We start from the raw sequence: 23,273 nt of genomic DNA, 5'->3' as shown, positions 1-23,273 counted from the left end.
ATTAACTAAACAAAACAGGTTTGATAGTTGGTAATTTACTGCACCAAAAATTTAATACCACGATGAAGAAGGAAATATACATATTGTTATTATGTCAAAATAAACTACTTTAAAAGTACCTTAGGCTTCTCGGGTATCTAAAGATGCAGGCAGGGACTTATGATGTAGTTTAAATGTTGTGTCATTAGGGCCATCATGTACCTACATGCCTATGTGTTAGCACTGCCTTGGTTTAGTAAAACCACAGAAATTTTCCCTTGGCCAGAAACCAGACTTTTGTGTAGTAACTACTTCTACACAAGTAAAAAGCCTGGCTTCTTAGAACTTTATTAGGATTGTCATTTCCATGAAATGTCACTGAGGCTATCACATTGTTACCTAGTTTTGTAGAGCATGAGAACCACAGAGATCATCATCCAGCCCTGTCCCATTATAGTGAGGATGGTAAGGAGTGGCTCTGCCTCTCTGAATACTCTGGCAATCTTGGGTCCTTCTCTGAACCTCCTTTTTGGTAGATATGCTTGGGTACTCCCACTTGCTGTGTTTTGGGATCCTGCCAAGGTGTAGCAGGATTTTGGGACCTTGAAGCCTTCTATGCCTCTGAAGGTAAGTAACAACATTGACTTACTATAGGCCATGGAGCTTCCAGGAGGTCAACTCATGAGGCAGCCCCTTAAACAAATGGATAAAAGAAAGTGACCATGGTCAGGGGAAGCCAGATTAAGGGCCAGCTTCATTCTATTTTCATGGGAAAGTCAATCCTGTATTTAAAACATAGGTTTAAAAAAGGACTTAGTAAATGTAGCTATGAAAGTCGAAGACCACCATTCCACCTTTAGAGACAGAGGCTCATATTCATACAGCAGACTATGTGAAATCTCATAAATATTTTCCATACAAAATATAGCACCAAAGTTTATCTTAGTTCTTAAGCATAAGCTTAAATACAGTGAAATAAATTAGACTCAGATGTTTAAAACTAAAAGTGAAGTTTTCTGCTTGTTAATGAAGACAGAGTACGTGTTTTAGCAGTTGGGACCACTATTTCTTTCCCTTATGTCAAATTAGCCTCTTTTACCTGGTATATTATTGAGTATCCCTACAGAGTGATTTTTTTAAAAATCATCCCTCAAGGAAAGCTAAAGATAATTCTGTGTAGAGTTGATCATCATCTTACTCTAGAGGAAAGGAGAAATTTGATCTTGTTCAACTAGGGTCAAAAGATTGCTGTCTGCTTACAAGTGAATAAGTAGATTTGGAGAAAAGAGCTAAAGTTGCATTGCCATCATGAGTCAGGCTCAGGGCAGAACACACCTCTAAAGGTAGACTTGTGGTTTGTTCTAAAAGCAGTGGATCATCCACTGTCCACCATCCCAGGAAGAGGTGGATGTTGTGACTGCAAGTAAGAACTTGCTTTATTCTCCATTCTGGAAAAGGACACGGTGTCTCCTATATCTGAAAGCTCATGGGGTCTAAGAGAAGATATTCTAGAGGGCACATCTGCTGAACAGACTGATTGCGTGTCCTTTTATAGATGGCACCAGGCCAGGATGAAGACAGAAAATATCATGTAGCGACTCATTGAAGGATGTTGTCCTGGCCTTGGGGCTAAGGTCTTTATGGTAATTTTGTTTCCCTGGGGAGTTCTTTGTTTCCATAAATTGTCAGTAAATATGATAAGAAGCCTCCACCTGTAGTTCTTCTGAGGGAAAGTGATGTACCCCCTAGGAGGCCAAGATCTGGTTGTTGTGGGAGCCACCAGTAGAGGTGCCATTTCCAGAATTCATATCGCTGGGGTCATCATCATAGAGGCAGCAAAGTGCTAGAGAGTTGCACCCTTGCACGAAGCAGAAAAAAAGGACCCTGAGCAAATATGGGAAAGCTCCTTTGTCTCACCTCAGAAATATCCCAGACACTTTGAAGCTGACTGATTTGTGTGAAGTAAGTAGGTAGGATGTAAGGTATTATTTTCAGAACTTTAAAGGAAAATGTGATCTTATTTTACAGTCATGTGTATCTGAGGCTTGAACATTTAATTACATATTTTTGTCAGAAGTAGCAGAGACTGTTCATTTCAGACCAGTGAGCGCAGTACATCACCACTTGACAGATCATTTTCCAGAATATCATGAATGAGTTCCATACATAAGTGCAAGGGGACTGCCTCTCTGCAAACCATGCCTGCAGGAAGTGGACAACGGTCATGCTTTGTGACCTCAGGAGTTTAAGACACCTAGAAACTTTGGAGAGAAGGAAATCCTAGTTACTGCTTCCCTCTTGTTGTGGACCATGATGGGTGGATTAAAGTTTGCAAGGAAGACATCAAAAGTTTGTGAAGGAAATATACCAAGGGGAATGTGATGTGAGTTGATTCTTCGATTGTACCAGATGGAGGCTGCTTTTACTGAAGGAGACGTGCCTAAGATTAAATTTCTCTTTGGTCCCAGCTATTCTGTACACACTTGCATTTTGGAGCAAGGTATGGATATAGTTCACTCTGGTTGAAGTATGAGGGGCCCATTTCAGGATGGTTTTGTGACATGGTGAAGAACTGTTTTGCACAATAACATGGTATGAGTGCAAAGAGTAGAGAGGAACTTCAAAACCAAGTTTCTTCTCCCAAGGGACTCAGTAAGCCTTTAGCTTTTGAAACTGAACATTTCAACAAAGTGTCTGCATGTGTGTGGGAGGAGAATGTTTGCCAGGGTCTCAAGAGTGAGATCCCGTACTTTCCACTGATGGGTCACATGGATGCTTATTGGAAATACAAAAGCATGTAGCTGCTTTGTACTGCTGTGTTCATGAAACAGGCCACGAAACCTCCACATTTATGAAACTAAGAGAAATCACAATGCTAAATTGTTTAACAACCTCTAAATATATGATTAGTTTGTTCTTATGTTTATTGATTTAAATGAGAGGCCTGGAGAACCTCAGTCTAACAGAAGACCTAGAACTTTAAAAAGAAAGTCTTGGAATTCTATGAAATTCTTGCTCAGTGAATAGAAACTCTTAAATCTTCCCTTTCAGATATGTTTAAGGGATAGCTGAACACACACACACACACACACACACACACACCCCTACAATATGAATCTTGGTTAATTTGTCAACTTGTGACTTTTTATTTTGTATCTAATTCTACATATGTAATTTATGCCTCACAACACTGATGGATAGGGCTTGACTACTTGACATAGTTAATATATGAGGGCACCAAGGGTAATAAAGATAAAATATATCACTATAAATGAGTAAAAGGTGGATTAAATTTAAATACCAGATATTTTAAATGGTAACTTCACAGTGGAGAAAACTGCCAAACACTACTTTAACCAAGTGATCAAGGTCACCATCACCAATAAGGAAACAGATTAACATTGTATCTTCTGAGACTATGCAATAAATGACATTTATCATCAGTTGTATAGGACTTTTGCCAAAAATACATGGCCACCATTAAAGGGCATTCTACTAAAGATTTCTAGAAATACACAGAGGATCAAGGCCATGTAAGATCAAATTACTAAAGAACTCTCTGGGTGGATGAAGACTTAGCTCAATAGTTTTGTTCTTATGGGGTATCCTATGTTTCCATCTGGCCTCTGAAGGCATCTATACACACAGCATATATATATATACCAACACATAAATGTATACATATAAATAAATCCTAAAAGCAAAAATAATTGTTACATTGTAGGAGACAAAGAAATCATAGTGGTTAAGCTCAGTGTGAGAACAAATTCATTTCTCTACAAGGACATAGCAAGACATGTGATAAACATGAAATAGGTACATCAATTAATGTGTTGATCAACTTCTGTCAACTTGGTACAAGCTAGGGTTATCTGGGAAGAGGGAAGCCCAGTTGAAAAAAAAAATTGACTCTGTCAGATTGGCCTGATAGGCAAGCTAATGGTGAATTGAATTGGTTGACAATGATGTGAGACAATCCAGCCCATTTTGGGCATTGTCACCCCTGGGCAGGTGCTCCTGGATTGCATAAGTCATCAAGATGAGGAAATTATGAAAAACAAATCAGCAAGCAGGGTTACTCTATGTCCTTTCCTTCGTTTTTGTGTCCAGGATCCCACGGTCCTGATTTCCCTTTGTGATGGCCTGTGATGCAAATGTGTGAGAGGAAGGCTTTCCTCCTCAAGTTGCTTTTGATGATGGTGTTTGATGATGGTGCCATAGAAAGCAAACCTGGACAATCGGGCAGCAATGTTATTGCCAATGTTAACATTTGACAAAATTGAGAAAGATTTACGGGGGTGGGGTGGGGGGAGCATGAAATGACTATTGCTACATTTTTGTTCAAATGATCATACTTAAAAATGAGAGACACAGTAAGTAATATTTTTTTAACAAAGTCAGCTTTAATCCCCAATAATCATTTATACACACATCAAAACTGGGTGACTAATCTACAGAAGTTATGCATTATTTATTTAGATAAAGGCTCCATTAATCATAAATGTATCACCGGTCTCCTTGCTCTTCAGTGTCCCTACCTTACCATCCCAGGGAGGTAAGGACTGCTAGCCTTGGATTTGGATGGATCAGATTTTACGTTTTGGTTCCTCCATTTTCCACCTAGATTATCACCAAGTTCCCTATCTGGAAACAGTATAAATAAGGGTGTGTGGATTGTTGTAGGATGGAAAGCATCAGTGAGTACCAAGCCCTAGGTCCAGGTTTCAGGTTTCTGACTATCATCCACTCTAACGAGAGAGGCCAGTGAGATGGCTCGGTGAGTCACAGGCTTGGTGCCCTGTGTGTAGTTCCCGGAACCCACGTAAAGGTGGATGAAGAGAAAAGACTCAAGGAAGGTGTCTTGTAACTGCTACCCTCATGCTGCGACATGAGCACCCCACCCACACTTGATATAAACAGACACAGTTAACACATTTTCTTTTTAAATAAAATGTTTAAACGTAAGGTGGGAAAAGGACCCCTGGGAACAAGTCCACCCTTTTGTCAATGACAGTTGGACAGCTATTTCAAGCAACGGGAATGGACACATTCACTCAGAGAGTGCCTAGAAGATCTGTATTACTGGTTCATCCTGGAAAGAACATTATTTACACAAATTCGCTGGGGGGGGTATTTTGAAAACGGTAAGTGACTTACACCTTATATGTTTGCCATGGAAAACATCTCAGCTGTCACCATCACATCTGGAGTCCGTTGAGTACCGTCCTTAGAAGAGGGGGAGAGAGGGAGAGAAAAAGCACCTCCCCCCATAACTGGCAGCAGAGAGGACACCAGGATTGCAAGCAGGGTCCAGGGAGGCCCGCCCTGAGTGGGTGGAGAAGGCTGTAAATACTTGGAAAGTCTCTTCAAAGACAATTGAAAACAAGCTTCCATGCAGGGAGGTGAAACTGCTGGGCAGCTCCTGCTTGCTTTCCCTAGGGTGAAATTCCCAGGCTTCTGGGTCTGCGGGAGCACCCTTGGCAGTACACACCACTGCCTGTCCCTTTTCCCTTTGCTGGTGCTCAGAGCTGTGCTTGGGAGCACATGGGGTAAAGGACAGCTGCCTCCTGCCCTGAAACTACAAAATATTTCGAGTCAGCAGGTGGGGGTTGGAGGTTTGTGGAAACAGCAGGCTGAAGTTCATTTTGTGGACAACTCTTGGCCATAGGTGCTATTCATTTCCAATGTTGTACCGCTGGGCTCCCATTGTAGATCAGTCAATAAACAAACACATGCTACGTTGCACCCTGGGGATAAATGATGAGGCTGTGTGACTCTGAGGTTGGATGTTAAAGGTAAGAAGGGAGCTGCAGCTGAGGGCTTAGTACAATAAACCAAATTCCAGGATACTCCCGTACTTGGCCAGAAGATTGAAGATAAGTCCACAAACCATGCACAAGTTTTCAGGCATCAAATTAATAAATTTAAAGGATTATTGTGAACCAAGGACACCAGATCATCTTACAGAGCAGCCAAAGCTCTTTAAGATGATGTGGAAAGATGTAATGAGTATTTTGGAGAACTGATACGATCTATAAAATAACTCCAATATGTTTTTAATAGTTCAATAGTACAATCTCAAGCAACCATTTATGTGATCATCTCCCATACACGTTTTATGTGCTTTGCTGTGTGCCAGATCTATAGAGAAGCCAGGATTTAAGTGGTTTATGGTAAATATTTTTTCATGACTTCATAGTTTTCCCTTCATAAGAAAGCTTTTCTTCCTATACAAGCACCAAGAGAACGCTTTCCCAATCCAAGGCACAATCCTGTTAATCTGAGTGACAATTCTGGGCACACACAGACAGAACCTTAGTGGGGTTCAGTGGTGGAGACCAATTCCATGAGCGTGTGAGTAATCAAGAGTGGGTTACAGGCGGCAGATTTGTCTGTCTGCACAGGGCAGCAAACATGGAGGCTGTACATCACCATAGTATACACAAAACACAAGGATGCTAATTGCTCACTGTTCGGTAGGTCAGTCCCAGTGAGAGCCTGTGAAGGGAAGGCAGCATCACAAGAGCAGGAGTCCTGACGGCTTCGTCAGCCCTTGAACATGCAAGTCCAAATGGTCTGATGAAAAAAATGTCTCAGCTGAGAAAAGCTGTAAGTGAAAGAGAAGCGGGAGGGAAATGGTATTTGAGGAAAAGAAAACAGAGGTTTAAAGTGAGAAGAAACAGCAAATGCCATGGAAGGAAGACGAAGCCACCGCCTTTTCCTACCTCATCGCACCCAAGTGTGACCTGGTGCTGTTTGTGTTATAAGCTGACCGCTTTTAGGGATCACACTCTCGTGTGGTGTGTGTGTGTGTGTTCAGAGGAAGACATTTTGGGCGTCTTTTTTAAATTATGTTCCTATTTTAGCCTTGAGACCCAGTCTCTTACTGACCTGTGCGGGTTTTCAGTTTCTCTCAGTATTTTATACACATTTTTCATTGTTACGGTCGAGGGCCCTGCATTACCTTCCCCTACTCACCTCACCATACCCTCCCAGAGACACCCTCCTCATTCTCGCCCTCATCCAACTAGCATATGTGTTCAGCTCTCTCTTCCGAATGTACTCCTCCAGGTCAGTTTCTTTTCTACAGCAAGGAAAACCCAACATGTTTGAAGATGAACCCTTCTGTCCCCTCTCCTCTTGCTTATCTTGCTGACTAGCTTACCACCACCCAATAACTTGGGCTTTGTGGACCCAACACTCTCCTTCCTTGATCACAGCCAACCTTCCAAATCTCCCAAACATCACTTTTCAGCTCCACCTTCAGCTGTGTCTCAGTTTAGATCCTGTTCATTGTCTTCATTTGGAATTTTAAAGTAATAGTTTTCCATGTGACTTCTCTGCCACCATTCTTATCCACGGATGGTTGATTAGCCACACTTCAGCCCAAGTGGCTATTTAAATATTCAAACCTCATCTAATTACTTCTATACTAAATGCCCATTGGGAGCAACTCATTGTTTAGTGGCTCTTTGATGGGTTGGTTGCTGCAGCATACCTGATGTGACCCACGTTCATCAGGACTGCCACCCTCTCCTCCACCTGCTGCCACAGCCATGGCCTAGGTAAGAACTCACATAGTGAAGACTTAGCTTAAGGTCATACAAGCTTCCACCATGCCTCAGATGGCCATGAGAAATTAGGCTTCATATTTCATTTTCCACCATCGGCATACAATTTTATTTATTCATTGTGCTGAGTGTTGTCATTATTGGCTGTTCTTTTGATAGCCTCCTATCTTATGTATACCAGCTGTTGAGGTTCCGTGTGTGGATCTCACATCAAATCTAATACTTGCTCCCATGAGCAAAGAAGCCTGCTTCATGTTCTAACAAAATGGAAACATTTAACATCACACTTATAGGATCTGAGGGTCTCTAGCAATAGCATGTGTCATTAATTCCAGCCTTTGATGATTCAAGAAATATGGAAAATTTCCATCTCCTTCTCCTTTGCAGGCTTTACAATTCTGCCAAGTTTGAAGCTCATCAGGATATTTACAAGCTAAACTTTGAGCTGTAGAGAAAAATAAATCCTCGCATCTTCAGCTTGCAGCTTTATCAAGAACATTTAAACATGGCAGTGTAGTGAAGGAAACAAAACACCACATCCACTTTTGAGCTTTTCCATGAGTTAGGGGTATTGATCGGGGACATACTCCTAAGTCTAACTGGGACTCAATTTCCTAACCTGTTAAACAAGATGACTAAACATACTTCCAGCACAAAAGCAATTAGACACAAATGATTATTTTACAGCTGGGTGACCATAGAATGTTTCCTTTATAAATCAGAGTTGAAGCTAAAGTAGCCTTTGTACTTTTTAAAATGAAGAAATTTTAGTTTGTTGACCACAAAGTTATGAACAATTTAGGGGAATAGTTAATTTAAAAAACATCAGGACTCTTACTTTCCTCACCAGTGGACATTGCTGATTAACCTATTTCCCAAGTACTGACATCTACCGAAGAGGTGGAGAGGAGTCTTCTGTCTGCTTCAAACAGATGTTAGCCAATAAAAAGAATGTGAAATTATTTGTGACACTGAAGTCTGTGTATAGCAATAACAGTTTGAAACATGTTAGCAACTTGTGTCTGAGCCTGAGGAGGACAGAGTTTAGGGCAGCTTGAGGCAGGAAAAGGCCAGGTGCATGGCAGGCGACCCAGAGGGGTGACTTTTTATTGAGGGTGTTACCAAGTCATTGCTATATCCTCAGATCTTCCACAAGTCCCAGAAGAATGTAAACTCTTTTTCTTCCCTATATGTAGCAGATGTATTAAGTTTGGCTTTGGATCAAGCAAACCAACAAGCCAGTGTCATCCAAATAGGAAATCATGATATTTCTCTGGGTAACTGTGTTTTCCTTTTAAACCACACCTTACAAATTGAGGATGGAAATAAGTGTGAACAAAAACCTCCCTTTGGAAACTAGTTCACAGAACCTATACTCGTGTATAGGTGAGAAAAGCACATTAGAAAACAGAAATGAAGAAATTAAATGCATTCACCCATCTTTGTGGGTAGCTTCCAAAGCAGCAAAGAAAGTTTCAACTTTAAATGTTACACTAGAATTAAAACTAATGTGTCGGGTATCTAACTCAAGAAGTGATATGTGGAAAACAGCATAAAGCAAGTCAAGGAGAAACAAAAGAGTACAAATTATTGAAAATCTATTTGCTGCCTTAGAGGAAAATACCTGATCAACAGATTATTCTTGAAAAACTAATAAAATAGATAAATCTTTGGTCAGATTTCTCAAGGGAAAAAATATTGGAAATACACGAGTGGAACCATATCTGCCGATGCAGCCTAGAGAGAAAATAATAATAAGTGGCTGAGTAATTTTGTGTTCATAAATCTGCATACTTGAGTGAATAGACAATTTCCTGGAAAAAATAACTTATCAGAACTAACTTGTGGAAAATATGTTACAGCTGAGCTGTACACACACATACACCAGGCAATGGCCAGGCTATTTTATAAATTCTCTTACAAATTCTATGAGTTGGATCATCCTTTTCATATCTAACTGCTTCACTCACAGCAAGACAATTCCTTAATGCTTCATTAGCACATGTAGAACCTGAGATAGAGAAGTATGATACCAGAAAGAGAAAGTATACTTCAATCTCCTTTGCCCACAGACATATAAATTTACCCTTCAGCAAAGAAAGCCAAGCCTAACAGAGCATTTTCTTCACTAGAGTTCCCACGTTCCAGGTTAAAAGAAGAAAAGTCATGTGATGATCCCAGTGCTTGTAGTGACTTCTGAGATGATAAACAGTCTTGGAAAACCAGAAATGAGAGTGATTTATTTGTCATTGTAACAAGCATATTTCAAATAACTCGTAACAGATACCACACATTGTAGGAAAAGTTTAAAATATTCCCTTAAAATATGGAAATATGAAACATGAGACAGTTGACTACTGAAGCTGGAGTATCTCCCATCACAAAGGCCAGGAAGTAAATAAGTATGGGAAAAAAAGAGGAAATTTTCATCCTTATGGATGATTTGATTCTAAATACAGGACTGAAAGAATCAGCAAAAAACTAGAACACGTGAGCAGTTCAGAGAGTATTGATACATGAATGTAATTCCAAAACAGAAGGTGTATTTAAACAATATTAACAACAAAATATCTATCTAGGAATAAATGTAGCAAAAGTATATAGGATCCTTTTAGAAATAATTATAACATCATAAAAGATATTAAAGAAATTATAGTTACTACAGAATATGTGTTCAGGGTGAGAAAGATCAATACAAAAAAATAATATGAATCTTCATGGTGTAGCTATAACAATCCATGTCAAACCTGACACAAGATATTTTGTTACATTGCAAACAACCAGTGGAACAAATGCTTGCTTTGTTATCTTTTCCATTTAAAATAATAATCACAAGTGCCACATCAGATTGTATCCATTCTTAATAAATATTCTTGTCCATCCATTATAAAATCTATGCACTGTACTTTGATAAAACTCACTCCCAAGTCCTCTTGAGTTCTTCTAAATTATCTCCCTCTACCTTTTGCTCCAATTTTCTGTCCTCTGTTCAGTTTATTTCTTACTCCAACTTGAGATACCTTTATTCTTTTGGGTATGGGTCCACCTGTTGGAGCATGTCAACTTACAAGAAGACATACCCTTAAAAAGAATAACCCTGACTCTCTCCCTCAGAAGCCATCTACTGTCCACAATTCCTCAATTAGGAGTGGGGGAGAGTCATGATCCCTTTTACCCCATGTTAGAGTGTTGACTGGCTTGATCTTGTGCAGGTCTTGTGCAGGTTACCATAACTGCTATGAGTTCATTAGTATAGCCGGCCAGCCTATCACGTGTGGAAGTCATTGTTCCAGTTGTCCCTAACCTCTGGTTATTACAATGTTTTTGTGTCTTTTTCTGGGATGGTCTCCAAGACTTGAGGATGGAATGTGATATAAATGTCCCATTAGTGGCTGAGCACTACACAGTTACTTATTCTCTGCACTTGACCAGTTGTGAGTTTCTGCATTATCATTCACTGCACCAAGAAACTTCTCTGAAGTCCCACAGCTGCATTAGTATGCAGATAGACAGATACACAGTTGGAAAGCAGTTTGATGCTATGTCTGTTTAGCAAAATAATAGTAATAGGTTCATCCCTGGAGCCTATGAGCGCCTCAACCATGTGTTCTTGGTCATATTTGCAATACTAAGCATATATTTCCTTCTGTGGAGTGGGGCATAAATTCAATTGGAAATCAGATGTTTACCATACATCCATGGACATATCTTGCTGGGCTGGTCATTATCACAGTTCACAGGCTTTGCAGCTGGGTAGGAAAATTGATGACTTTCCTCCCCACCTGTTTGCATAACACCCTCTAGAATTCTGAGATCTAGAAGGCAAGAAGCTTGATAGGCAATACCAACATTATCTCTTTATGTCCTGAACCAATGTGTAGGGTGTCTTCATCAATACGGTCTCATCATCAAGCTCTGGTGATCAACCAAGAATATTGGAAATAGCCAGTATGGTTTTGGGGATCTCTAGGACACTTCTGACCAAAAACTCTGGGTGGTATCCAATAGCTGAAATGGGGTTTTTCATTTTTATTTATTTATTGATTGATTGTCTTTAGGCCCTAAGAGTTTATTAAAAAGAAGCTATGCTTAAAGGTGTAGGTAAGTAATATATTCACGCAATGATACTGAGTAAGGGAAACCTAAAACAGAAAGCGGGGTCACATAAATAAAGGATAGAACATGAAATTAAATTTAGTCATTTTGTCATGTGTGGATAATTCCTCAAGACTTCTTGATTGATGTCTGAAGATCATGAAATCTAAATATGCAAAGTATTAAAAGATAATTAGAGAACAGAAAATTCCATCAAGGAAATGTCAGGATCACTAACTAGCTGTTGACTATGATGACAAAAAGATTGATGTGGATACGTTACCATAGTTAGGTTCTGTTGAACACGGGGACATAAAGCTCTTAAAATCAAAGGGATTTGAATTTATTTCCTGATATAACAGAACTGACTGTCAACATCCGCCCCACACCAACTTAAAATCAAAGTGAAATTGTCATATCCGTTTCTCCAGGTGTACCACTGGGCTTGCAGAGCACTTTCTTGTTCCTGAAGTTTTTCAAGCAAAGCCATACATCAAGGCTGAGATGACAGCAGAGCCGAGAATGACTTCCTGGACAGCTGGCAGAATGGAGCCTTCTCTGCTCAGTTCACAGACCCAGCTGGGACACAGTACCTCTAGGTAGGAGTGGGATGAGCCTCTTTCTTCAGAGGCTTTGACTATGTGGTTATTTGCCAGTGAAAACAACAGACAAAATCCATCGCTGAGGGGAGGGAACTGTACATCAGTTTATTCTGCTTGTCCTACTGAAGCCTGTTTTCCAATAGTGTTTGCTCTCTACACTGAGCAAAATCAATATTGGTTTTTATAAAACAAGTAGAAGAGCAATGTTCTGATGTCTTGATGTCTTCCACTTTTTTTTTTTTTTTTTTTTTTTTTTTTTTTTTGGTCTCCTTGGCATCAATAAACATCTTCGCTATTATTTATTTCTTTATCCTAACTCCACTGCTCATTTTCAATTTTCTGTTACGTCTCCTACCCTGTTCTTCAGTTTCTTGGTATATTCTTGTGCCTCTACCAGGTTCTCTAGTTTTGTTTTGTTTTTTGGTTTTTGTTTTTTTTTCTAGAAGAACATTCTAGCATTCACCCTTTTAAATCTTTCCCACTTTTCACTATAGAACATCCACCAGGTCACCATTCTTCCAAAGAAACAGCCAGGCTCCCAGGGCAGCAGATGGATACAACAGAACAAACCATCATCGAAATGCAGGGCTGTGCTCCTGCGATCTCCCAGCTTCCTCCTCTCTTGGAAAATGCATTCCTTTTCTTTTCTTTTTGTGTGTGTAGGCAGATAACATTTCAGATAACGCCCCAGAGATTAATTATCATGAATTAGCCCAATTCAGTTTTTACTGCTATGTTTTTTATTATTTTAGAGTCAAGTATTGGCTTAGTTACAAATCTATAAACTCTCACCAGAATGCTGTACATAATTTCCAGCAACACTGGTATATAGATAATAGGTCCTCACATGTACTTAAGAAAATTGCAATTATCTCTCTGTGCCTGAAAAAACAAACGGCCAATGATTTGTTGATTTCAGAGAGAACCAGTGTCCCGACACATCAGTTTGGAGAACAGTCTTCATCTTTGTGTATTTAGTGCCTAATGTGGCTCCTCATGGCAGTCAAAGAGATTCTCGGTAATCAATTTGAATCAAATAATAGTTTCCATTCAAAGTATCTTTCTTGGAGGGGGTCAGTAAATCTCTAACTGTAGCATTTATACACCTAATATTTTCATGACAACAGAGTATAGGACTTGCAAATAAAAGATGAGCATGACGAAATTATTTCTTGGTGTTAAAAGTCAAATGGAAGGTTATTCTGATCTTGCTGCTCATACTCAACTCCATGGGAAAGGGAACTTTATGAATATACTGGTGGAAGACCCAGATTTTCTGGTGCATTTCAAACAAGTATGGAAGAGGTAAAGAACAATAATCTATTATACTATATAGCATGAACCTATATCTTCTAACGCGAACAAATGATATGAGCAGAAAAACAAATACTGGAGTAGCTTCCAATGTTGTGTATGTTTGTATAATTCACTTAGCCAATCAACTGGGTCAGTTTCCTATTAGGTACTAGTGGACATAGCCTACTAGATACAGCAACGTAACAGTAAAGCTCACTAGAAAATTGATTCACTATTAACTGCTGACGTCAATAACAGACCAGAAGCACAAGGAATATTGTCGTAATTTTGTTTTTTCAACAAAAACACACCTTAGGAATCAGGAAGAAAATGGAAAATGTTTTATGTTCTAGTTTAGGACTTCAAAACAAAAATTGAGACTTACACAATACGGGGTTTGTGGTGATGATGTCAGATCTCTAAAAGCTCATCCCAGGTAGGATCCAGTTACAAAGGTTGACAATTTGTTTGATTCCTTGCTAAAGAATTTACTAAAATGTCTGTGCGTATAATCATACAAGGAGAAAAGTGAACAGGTGAGGTATTTATGAAGAGGGCATTTATAGCAGCCAAAAGTGTTCATTTGCCCCTCTGAATAATACACATGATCATTATAGCACAATTAAGAGAATTAAACACAGACAGTATGAAATAGTGGATTCCAAAACTAACCTTGCCCATAATTATACCTAAGACCATTCCAGACCCTGAGTGCTCTTCCCCCCACCTTGCCATTATGGTTTTGAGCCCAGAGGTTAGTCACCTAGATATAAGTCTAGCTTTGTCACCGAAACAGAAGAGTCAGGAGCAAGACGGCAGATAGGAGATACAAGGAACCGTGGGCTCTGGTGTCTGGCAGACCTTGCTGTGAACAATGACATTTTTATTTTTTTACTAGCTGTATCATTGTTAGCAACTTTCTTGAAGTCTTTCGTCCTGAAATTGAAAGGAATACCAATTTTATTGATTTTTGTGAAGATTAAGGAAGTAAAACACATGGAGACCTAGAAAATTAGGAAAGCCCGACGCAGCCTTGTGAGGATTGTCCAATATGCCACCGGTAATCCCAGCTCCATTACCCCACTGAGACGTCATTCATTTCTTCAAACAATATTCACTGAACACTGCTGTGCTTTGAACAGGAAATGCCATCCACAGGCCTATGCATTGGAGCGCAGTTCCCAGTTGGTGCTGCTGCTTCAAATCCTCATGGGACTTGTTAGAAGTGGGTCACTGGCGGGAGGGGGCTAGAGGAGGGGATGGGACAAGCCAGTTTTCTAGCTTATCCTCACTTCCTAGCCTTTCTTTGCTTCCAGCTGTCTTGAGCTCATGTACCTTCCCTGTCATGGCAGACTAAATGCTTTCAAACCTTGTGTCAGGTAGCAGTAATAAGAAAAGTAACCACTGTGGGCCTATGCCCTAAGCCACCCAGAATGTTCAGTGCTGAAATGGACTTCAGAGTATTCCTAAGGTGGTGCAGAGGTGGAAGGGAAATAAATGTCAAAGAAAATATGTTATTTTCTTGAATTGAAAAATGGTTTGCCTTTATTTAAGGGGGGCGGGCTTAAGCATATACTTAACCAGGAGGGGAAGCAGGAGGGGGCATGCAAGAGAAAAGGGCGGGCTATATAGGCTTCTCAGGAGAGTCAGGAAGGCACAGAATTAACTAGGAAGTTACTTGACATTCTACTCCTGTTTCTGTAGGATTAATGATGAAAAAGCAGCCTCTGAAGGGAAGGAACAAGCCATAGGCTTTCCATTCCACCCCTGGGCAACCCATTGTCAACCTCTCCCTAGCCAATTATGTGCTAATCCAGGCCTTTGCTTAGGCTGCTCAGACCTCAATACTACACAAAGGGACCAGAAAGGGAGAAAAGCAAAGGGCTCTGGCCACTGTCCCTCCCTTGCAGTGCAGGAAAGTATTTTAGTTTTATTTTATTTTTCCCTTTCCATCTCCACTATAGGATTTCTTAAAAGAGGAAAATTTAGTTGAAATCACAATGTATGTATCTACCTAACTTTTTAAAGGTTTCTTTGTGTGTGTGTGTGTGTGTGTGTGTGTGTGTGTGTGTGTGTGTTCACTAATGTGTGGTACATGCATTTGTACATGTGGATGTGGCCACTAGAGGAACACATGAGATGTCTTTCTCTGTGGCATGCTACCTGATTTCCACGAGTCAGGGTCTCTTAGTGAACTGGAAGTTACCATTTCAACTAGACTGCCCTCCTGGACCCAGCTGTCTCTGTTCTCAGTGCTGAGGTTGCAGAACTGCGCAGCCACACCTGGTTGTTTACCTAGGTGCTGGGATTTGAACACAGGTTCTCCTTCTTACACAATGAGCCATCTCCAAAGTCCAAAGTTTTCTTTTGAAGAGTTAGTATGTAAAGCTACACGACACTATAAACTGCACCAGCCAATGCAAGTAACTTTACCGTGAATTAACACACCGTGTTCTCCATTTTAGCCAGCATCTGAGGTGAAAGCTTTCTTTGGAGAAAATAGGCTTCATTTCTTCCATATAGAACCGGATGTTCTGGACTTTCAGTGTGGTAGGCAGAATAAGAACCTTCAAAGATGTCCATGCCCCAATCCTAAGAACCTGCAAATAAGCTCCTTCACATGGCAAAAAGCAATTTTTTTGCAAACATGATTTGGAAATGGGGAGATTATCCTAAATTATGCAGTTGGATTTCCAGAGTTACTTGAATTCTTAAAAATGGAAAACCTTTTTCAACTGAGACCAGAAAAAGAAAAGCAGCTGTTGGGTAGGGACAGGGAGGTGCTACAGCACTGGCCTTACAGACTGGGGAAGAAAGCCATGAGCCAAGGAAGCTGGGAAAGGAAAGAAAATGGAATCTCCTTGCAACCTTAGAAGGGGTGTAGTTATGCCAATATCTTGATTTCATGCCAGCAAATCATAATTAAAATAAATACATACAATTGTCAAAATTGGTTGGGGAATAAATAGAAAAGGTAGGCACCAGAGGACATTAGGCAAGCAGAGATACGGGTCAATAAAGAGAAGTGGGAAGATAACCAATTCAATGGCCCAGATTGGTCCAGAGGCTCCGCAGCATGAGCACTGTGATGCTATCGGTGGGCAATAGCAGAAGCTGGGGCTGTAACACTATGAATCATGATGCTTGTTTGCCCATTTGAACAAAACCAAAGTCAGGTTTCCCACTCTGGTCATTTCTTCTCTTAACTCTATCATTATCACATTGGTGTTTATCATCGCCCTATAAGTTCTCATGCATGGGGTATCAACATCATTGTCATTCTTTTTCATTCCAGGTTAGATTGTGAGGTCTGAAAACAAAGGACCTATGGATATCTGTACATCACTGCATTCTTGGTCTCACTTATTATAGAATAGGGCTATTTCCCAATTGTCTGCTCAGCCTGCATCTAATTAGGCTCTACTGTTCTCCTACCTGTGTGCCTATAGGATTACAGGTAACACAGCTGTTTTGTGAAGACAGGAAATGTGTTGTCTAGTCTTTTGTAGTCAAGGAATTGATTTTTTGTAGTAGCTAAGTGATTTATTAAAGGTGATTTTGCCTTGTTTATCAGGTTAACCTGATGTACACCAGAAAGACTTAACATTGAAATAGATTATGGAGCACGTTTGATAGTTAAAACAATATTGTGGAGCAGGTTTGAGAGTCACCATAGAAGGATTAGAAAATATCTGGTTTTATTCATTGAATCTGCTTGTTATACAAAGTCCTGAAAATTGTAAGAATATTCATCCAAAGGGGAGCCAAAGGCCAGTGGATTGGACCAGCCAAAGGTCATTTATAAAAAGAATGGGTGGAGATGGGCTGCACACTGGGATTAATGACTTCAGGTTTAGAAGCTTTGGGTTTTGACTTTTTCTCTTTTGTTTTCTTTAAGTTACCTTCTTTCCCCAGCAGGCTCATCTGAAAGTGGGTGGAATCTTGACAAATTCTGTTGTGTTTCGTGTTTTTCAATACCTCTCCTTCTCTCCTCCCAAGACATATCTTCACACTGATGAAATCAGGCAAAAAGATTTATGAGCCTCAGTTCTTACGAGTGCCAGCTGGTCAAGGAGAGGTAGAAAGTCTTCCCCTTTCATCTGCTTCCTCATTTGCACTATGTGGGGGATGGCACCTGCCCCTCCAAGCACAACACAGGAAGCCCCTGATCATGAACCTAGATGTACACATGGGAATTGTGTTTATTGCCTTTTCCTTCTCCGTCCTTTTTCTCCATCTTCTGTTTCTTCTGATTGCTGTCTCCTATCTGCACTTGGATTGTGGACCTGACATCTCCCCTGATTCAGCTCTTGGCCTGTTTCTCTTCTAATACCAAGGGGCTGAGCAGGACTTCCGGAACTGCTCCTCCCCTTGCTTCCTAGATAGGACTTGACATTGATTCCTGGCTTCCCAGCTGAGGACCTGCTATTTCCAAGTTTCGGTCTCATTTGTTCAGCATGTGACAGGCTGTATGTGCCATGATGTGTCTGCTTCCTGTCTGTTTTAACCTTCGGTGGTGATGAAGGGTGGAGTGTTCATCACTGAGAGTCCATCTTCTTTTGTTTTAAATAGTTTTCTCCTTGGAAAGAGAATGTTAAGTGGCAGTGGCCGAAGGCTGGGTAGACAGTGAAAAGGGTTATTGTTTAGTTGGAATAAAGTCCAAGAACTACCCGACGACATTCACAACAGTGAGGATGGACCTCACTCAAATAAACTTTGTACCCATCCATGGTTAAATTGGTTTTAAAGAGTTATATTATGTATCCTTGATTTACTTATTTGTGTTTTAAGATACAAAGGGTGTGTACCATTTCAGGAGAAATCACACTGCCAGACTGATGAGTGGAATGGACATGCTCCATTCCATCGTTCTGATCCAAAATCCCTTTAGTGTTTTTGTCCTAGAACAGAGGACGTATCGCAAACTAAATTGATAAGAACAAATAACACACTTGATTGCAGCCAAAAGGCCAAGAAGTGAAGTATGTACTTCTTTTCCCCAAAAGGTAACTTCAGACATTGTTCTCTCCCAGGTCCTGCTCTATTTGCCTCTTCTGGTGTTAATTTGGTTGTCACCTCATGGGGAGCTCTTTATTTTTAACTCTTTTAGAAAGAAATGCTACCAGTTAGATGCGGTGCTACATGGCCAGCCTGGTCCACAGAGTGAGTTCCAAGACTGCCAGGGCTACACAGAGAAACTCTGTCTCAAAAACAAAATTGAACAGAAAAGAAAGGGAGTTGGAACAAAAATTTGCCATTGCACCTGTCTTTGGGTCACCAGAATCACGATTTCCTACCTCACAAGTCTCACCAAGCCCTTTGGAGATTCCCATACCATGAGTAATTGCTGAACATCAACTAAACACTGCTAAACATTGGCCGAAATCCAAAGATGAATCACACATAAGCCATTTCTTACTGAAGTTTATACTTATAAATAATAACAACAGATCGACCATTTACTAAGGTCCTTCATGCTGAGAAGTGTAGTGTTACATGCATATAATTTATCTCACTGACTAAACAGTTGAATAACTGTAGCCATTTTTCTCTAGTCTTTGGCAATGATATATACTTATTTGGAAAGCAAGTTTGGGATTAAGCTCCACTAAAAATGGGATTGGTGTCTGCTGAGGCTTTGGTGCCAAGAAGAGCACTGAGGAATGCTACACACGACAGCCTGTCTTCATTTTAAAGATAAGGAAATTGAGGATCTGCCAGGTTTAAAGAATTTGCACAGACAACTTAGCTAATAAGACACAGAGACAGCATTTGAAACTGTGGTCTGGTGGACTCAGGCTATGTGAATCTTTCTGCTACCTCACAGAGCTGTCCTGTACAGCTGTAACAAAACTTAGAACAAATTTGTATGTTAGGAACTCTGCATGTAATAGTGTTGGAAGGAGGGAGAGATTTAGCTCTGTCTGGAGATGGTCAGGTATGAAAAGAAATATAAGAAAGAGGGACAATGTGAGCAAATGTTCACAGAAAGTGTTTTGTGTATGGTTAGTGAGTATAGAGTTAACTGGAATCTCTCAAGAGAGACACAGAGAAATAGGGATGGACTTTGAAGCTCTATAATCCATGAAATAAGCCAGATATATAACAACATATTTCATAGATTCACTTATATGAGATGCACACAATAGGCAAATCTGTAGCTAGAGAAAGTCGAATAGAGGTTACAAAGGGCTGACCAAAGTTCTAGAAATGGATAATAGAAATGGCTTTGATAATGTTGCGAGGGACCGAATGCCACCCAATGGCACACTTAAAAATTGAGGAAATAGTAAATTTTATGTTAGGAATATTCTACTAAGATTGAAAAAAACTTGAAAATTTCACTTAAATTATTTCTCAAAACGGTAGGTTCTCATCCTATATTAATAAACACAGAAGCATGTAACATGAAGGCCACAACCTCAGATGATTCCTGAGCCCTCAAAACATGCTAGTGTTAATCAAAATGTTCTATGCATGCAAAATGTACATTGGGTTTTGAATGCTTACGAGTTAGTGCATAAAATATTTCATTAATGGTGTTTTATATTGGTAACAGTCTAAAATGACAGCATTTAGGATATGCTAAGTTGCTAAAAACACATTGTCATTTTTTAATAAGGGAAAAGGCAGAGAAAGGGGCATGGATGATGTTGAGAGTTGGAGTGAAGATGGGAGAAGAGATTGGACTAGACGATGCAGGAAGCCCCCAAACCTTCAAGCCCCTGGTGTTTCTCTAGATTGGACTTCAAGATTTTGTAAACAAAAAAAATTTACAGGGCCAACAGTTGTACTTTGGTGTACTCATCTAGAAGTAGTCTGTAAAACCCGAGGAAGTCAGAGAGTAGACAAATGGGTTAAACTTTCTCCCCCTTCTTTTGGCTCCATTTAGGTCAACATTGGTCTTGACATTGGGAATGTCCTCAACAAAATCTAGGACTCAGTGGCATGCTTGCGTGGCACTCTTTGTTTTTAAATAATTTTAATATGATATTATTTTACCTCCCCCCCCCATAGTCTGTAGGTTTAGAACACAATTTGAAGCTCGTTTTCCAGAGAGGAATCCAATTTGGCTCTTTGTATTTCTGTTCAGATATTATATGATTTTATTTTTTATTGCAACTCTTTAGAATGGTTCACAGATGTTGCTGCTAAAATAGATCCTTCTGGAACTATTTGGTTTGAGAAAATTTTCTGTTGCCATGGATTAAACTAATGGGAGACCTCGTGTTTAAAATTCAAGGCTGAATTCACATTCGGAGACTAACAGTGTTTTCTTAAATTTATGTAACACAGTCATAGGGGGCTGTGCTCTGTGCATACTTAAGACCATCTCTCCTTAATTAACCAGGACAATACCTTCAGAAACAAAGAAATTAATGCCTCTACTTGGTTAGCTATGTGGGGAAAATGTGGTCACTAGAAAAACAGGATTTAAATTTTGCACACAAACATGCTAAAACTTGGCAAAATTTATTACTTAGAAATAATTTAGCAGAGGATTAGATTTAAGTTTTAACAAAACATCAGCTGAGCTTTGTGGAAACTGCTGATGGGTGGAGGTACATATAAATGCGCCCTGGTCTCTCTCTCCACCATTCTCTCTTTTGATACTATCAGCATTGCCACCAAGCTTGTCTTCATTGTCCCACATATGATGCCTGGGGCACTAGTACACCTGCACCTCCATTATGTCCCATCTCTTAAGACTCAATCCTCATCACTCTAGTTTGCCCCTTGCAACCAGGCAACTGCCATTCTGGATGTCTAAACAAAATTGCCTGTTCTATCCACAGCACCATTGATCCGGGATCTAATGCACAAAGTAGGATATGTCCATCATCAGCTTCTAAGTTATGTCCCAGGGACACTGAGTCCCACAAAAATCATAATTTATAAAAGGACTTTATGATCTGGAAAACTTTACCTACTATATCGTATTTAATTGGGCATTTACAATGGAAACCTTTGAGAGCCCATAGATGTCTTTCAGTGAAGTACATGATTATTATTTTGTTTAACCCCTCGTTTTATTGATGTTAACCCCTCATCTTGCATGACGTCATTTAACATTATGAAAAACTGGTGTTGGCAAAGATGCTTTCCTAATGATGACTATAGAGGGGTTTCCACTCTGCCTATGCCCTATCCCTAGCTGCTCTGTAAGGTGTGTTTCATTCCTTGTGTACTAATACTGAAAACCGTGAGGCAGACCTATAGGCCTCACCTCTTCTCTTTACTGCTCAGTTTTAGATCACAGCATGCACCATAGTGTTTCCTCAGTTGCCTGAGTTTTTGAAAGATTTGTCAGGCCATTTTCGCTTAAAGGATGTCCAAAGTACTTCACATACTAATACCCAGGACAAAATATCCTTGCAAGAGGTACTTATTGTTACTCTTATCTCTAAAATCTCTCTCAAATATTTGCTGTTTCCTAATGCCCTTGAAACTTTCAAGATTTAGGTACGCATCATTTCATTTTTTTTTCTTCACAACAGTAATCAGCAATTTATACTCAGTAGTTTAGTTATTTATAACTTTGCTCAGGGTTCTCTTGTACATTACCCAATTAGCTCAATAAGTACTTCATTTACTCTGTTCACATATTCTCCACTCTGTAATTCATTCACCACACTGCCATTTAATTATTTTTAAACACAAATCTAATGATGCCATTCCCATGCTCAAGAATGGTTAATGATCTCCCATTATCTATGTAATAGAGGGAAGTAACTCCTCATCATGGGAGACACACCCAAGTCCACACTTCCCATGATGCTGTTTTACGATCCAGCCACCCTGCAATACTCTTCCAATATACAAAACACAATGAGTTTTCAGAGCCTTGGGTTTTGTCCATATACATTTTTTTTGACAGTATTGTTTTTGCATTTGCTCTGCCTTGAAAACTCTTGCCTCTTCCACTTGCTTAAAAAGTAACTGTTCACTTTTTCAGGCCTAGTTCATATTTTACTTGCTACATGAAACATGTTTTCTCTTGATCTTAGGTTTAGAAATTTATGTTTTATATATATATATATATATATATATATATATATATATAGTATCATGCTATATTTTAAATAATAACTTACATCGAGACTTTTGTCTGTATTGAACAGTGAGCTCTGTGGAAGGAGATGTGTTACTGGTTCTTTATGCTGTGAAAACCAAACACAAAATCTTGTATACAGTAGGAAACCACATAAATATTTATTAACTGCATTTACCACTATAGAAGGCTTTTTACTACTGTTAACTCCTTAAGTAAGTAGTACACCTTAAGAGTAAGGCGATTGTTAATTTTCTCCTTGTCAAAGATCCTTCTCATTACAAAAGAATTCACAATAGGACTCCTAAAAAAAAAAAAGGAACAAATTCTGTATCTAAATAAAAACATGATCACATGGAAATCTTGCAACACACGCCTACAACACACACCTGTATGTACAGTCTTTCCCAGGAGTCTGTCTTATATACCTATGCTCCTATAGTTATTATGTTTTTAGTGGGACTTTCTCAAACTAAATATGCAGGCCAATTAGTGTCCTGGCCCTAGACGAACGTGGTATCTTCACTTTTCCGATGGAGATTTCCTGGTTGGTTCTCAGTGGGGTGATCTTATCTGTAGCCTTACTCCCTAATCTAAGTTCACTTGCAGGTCAGGTGTCGCAGTTTGTTTCTGAGTCAATGACCTCATCTCCTTCAAGGGAGCTACCTTTCCTTCAAA

At 39.7% G+C, this 23,273-nt stretch overlaps 1 non-coding gene across 1 annotated transcript; it reads right to left on the bottom strand.

The window, feature by feature from the left end:
* Window positions 1–18,340: 18,340 nt before the first annotated feature.
* Window positions 18,341–18,525, bottom strand: LOC127230527 (U2 spliceosomal RNA). The gene has a single exon (XR_007835177.1). It is a non-coding gene; the product is annotated as a U2 spliceosomal RNA (small nuclear RNA).
* Window positions 18,526–23,273: the final 4,748 nt, after the last annotated feature.

Source organism: Phodopus roborovskii, unplaced genomic scaffold, assembly GCF_943737965.1.
Source record: "Phodopus roborovskii unplaced genomic scaffold, PHOROB, whole genome shotgun sequence".
Classification (NCBI taxonomy): domain Eukaryota; kingdom Metazoa; phylum Chordata; class Mammalia; order Rodentia; family Cricetidae; genus Phodopus; species Phodopus roborovskii.
This window is presented reverse-complemented; position numbering and strand designations above follow the sequence as displayed.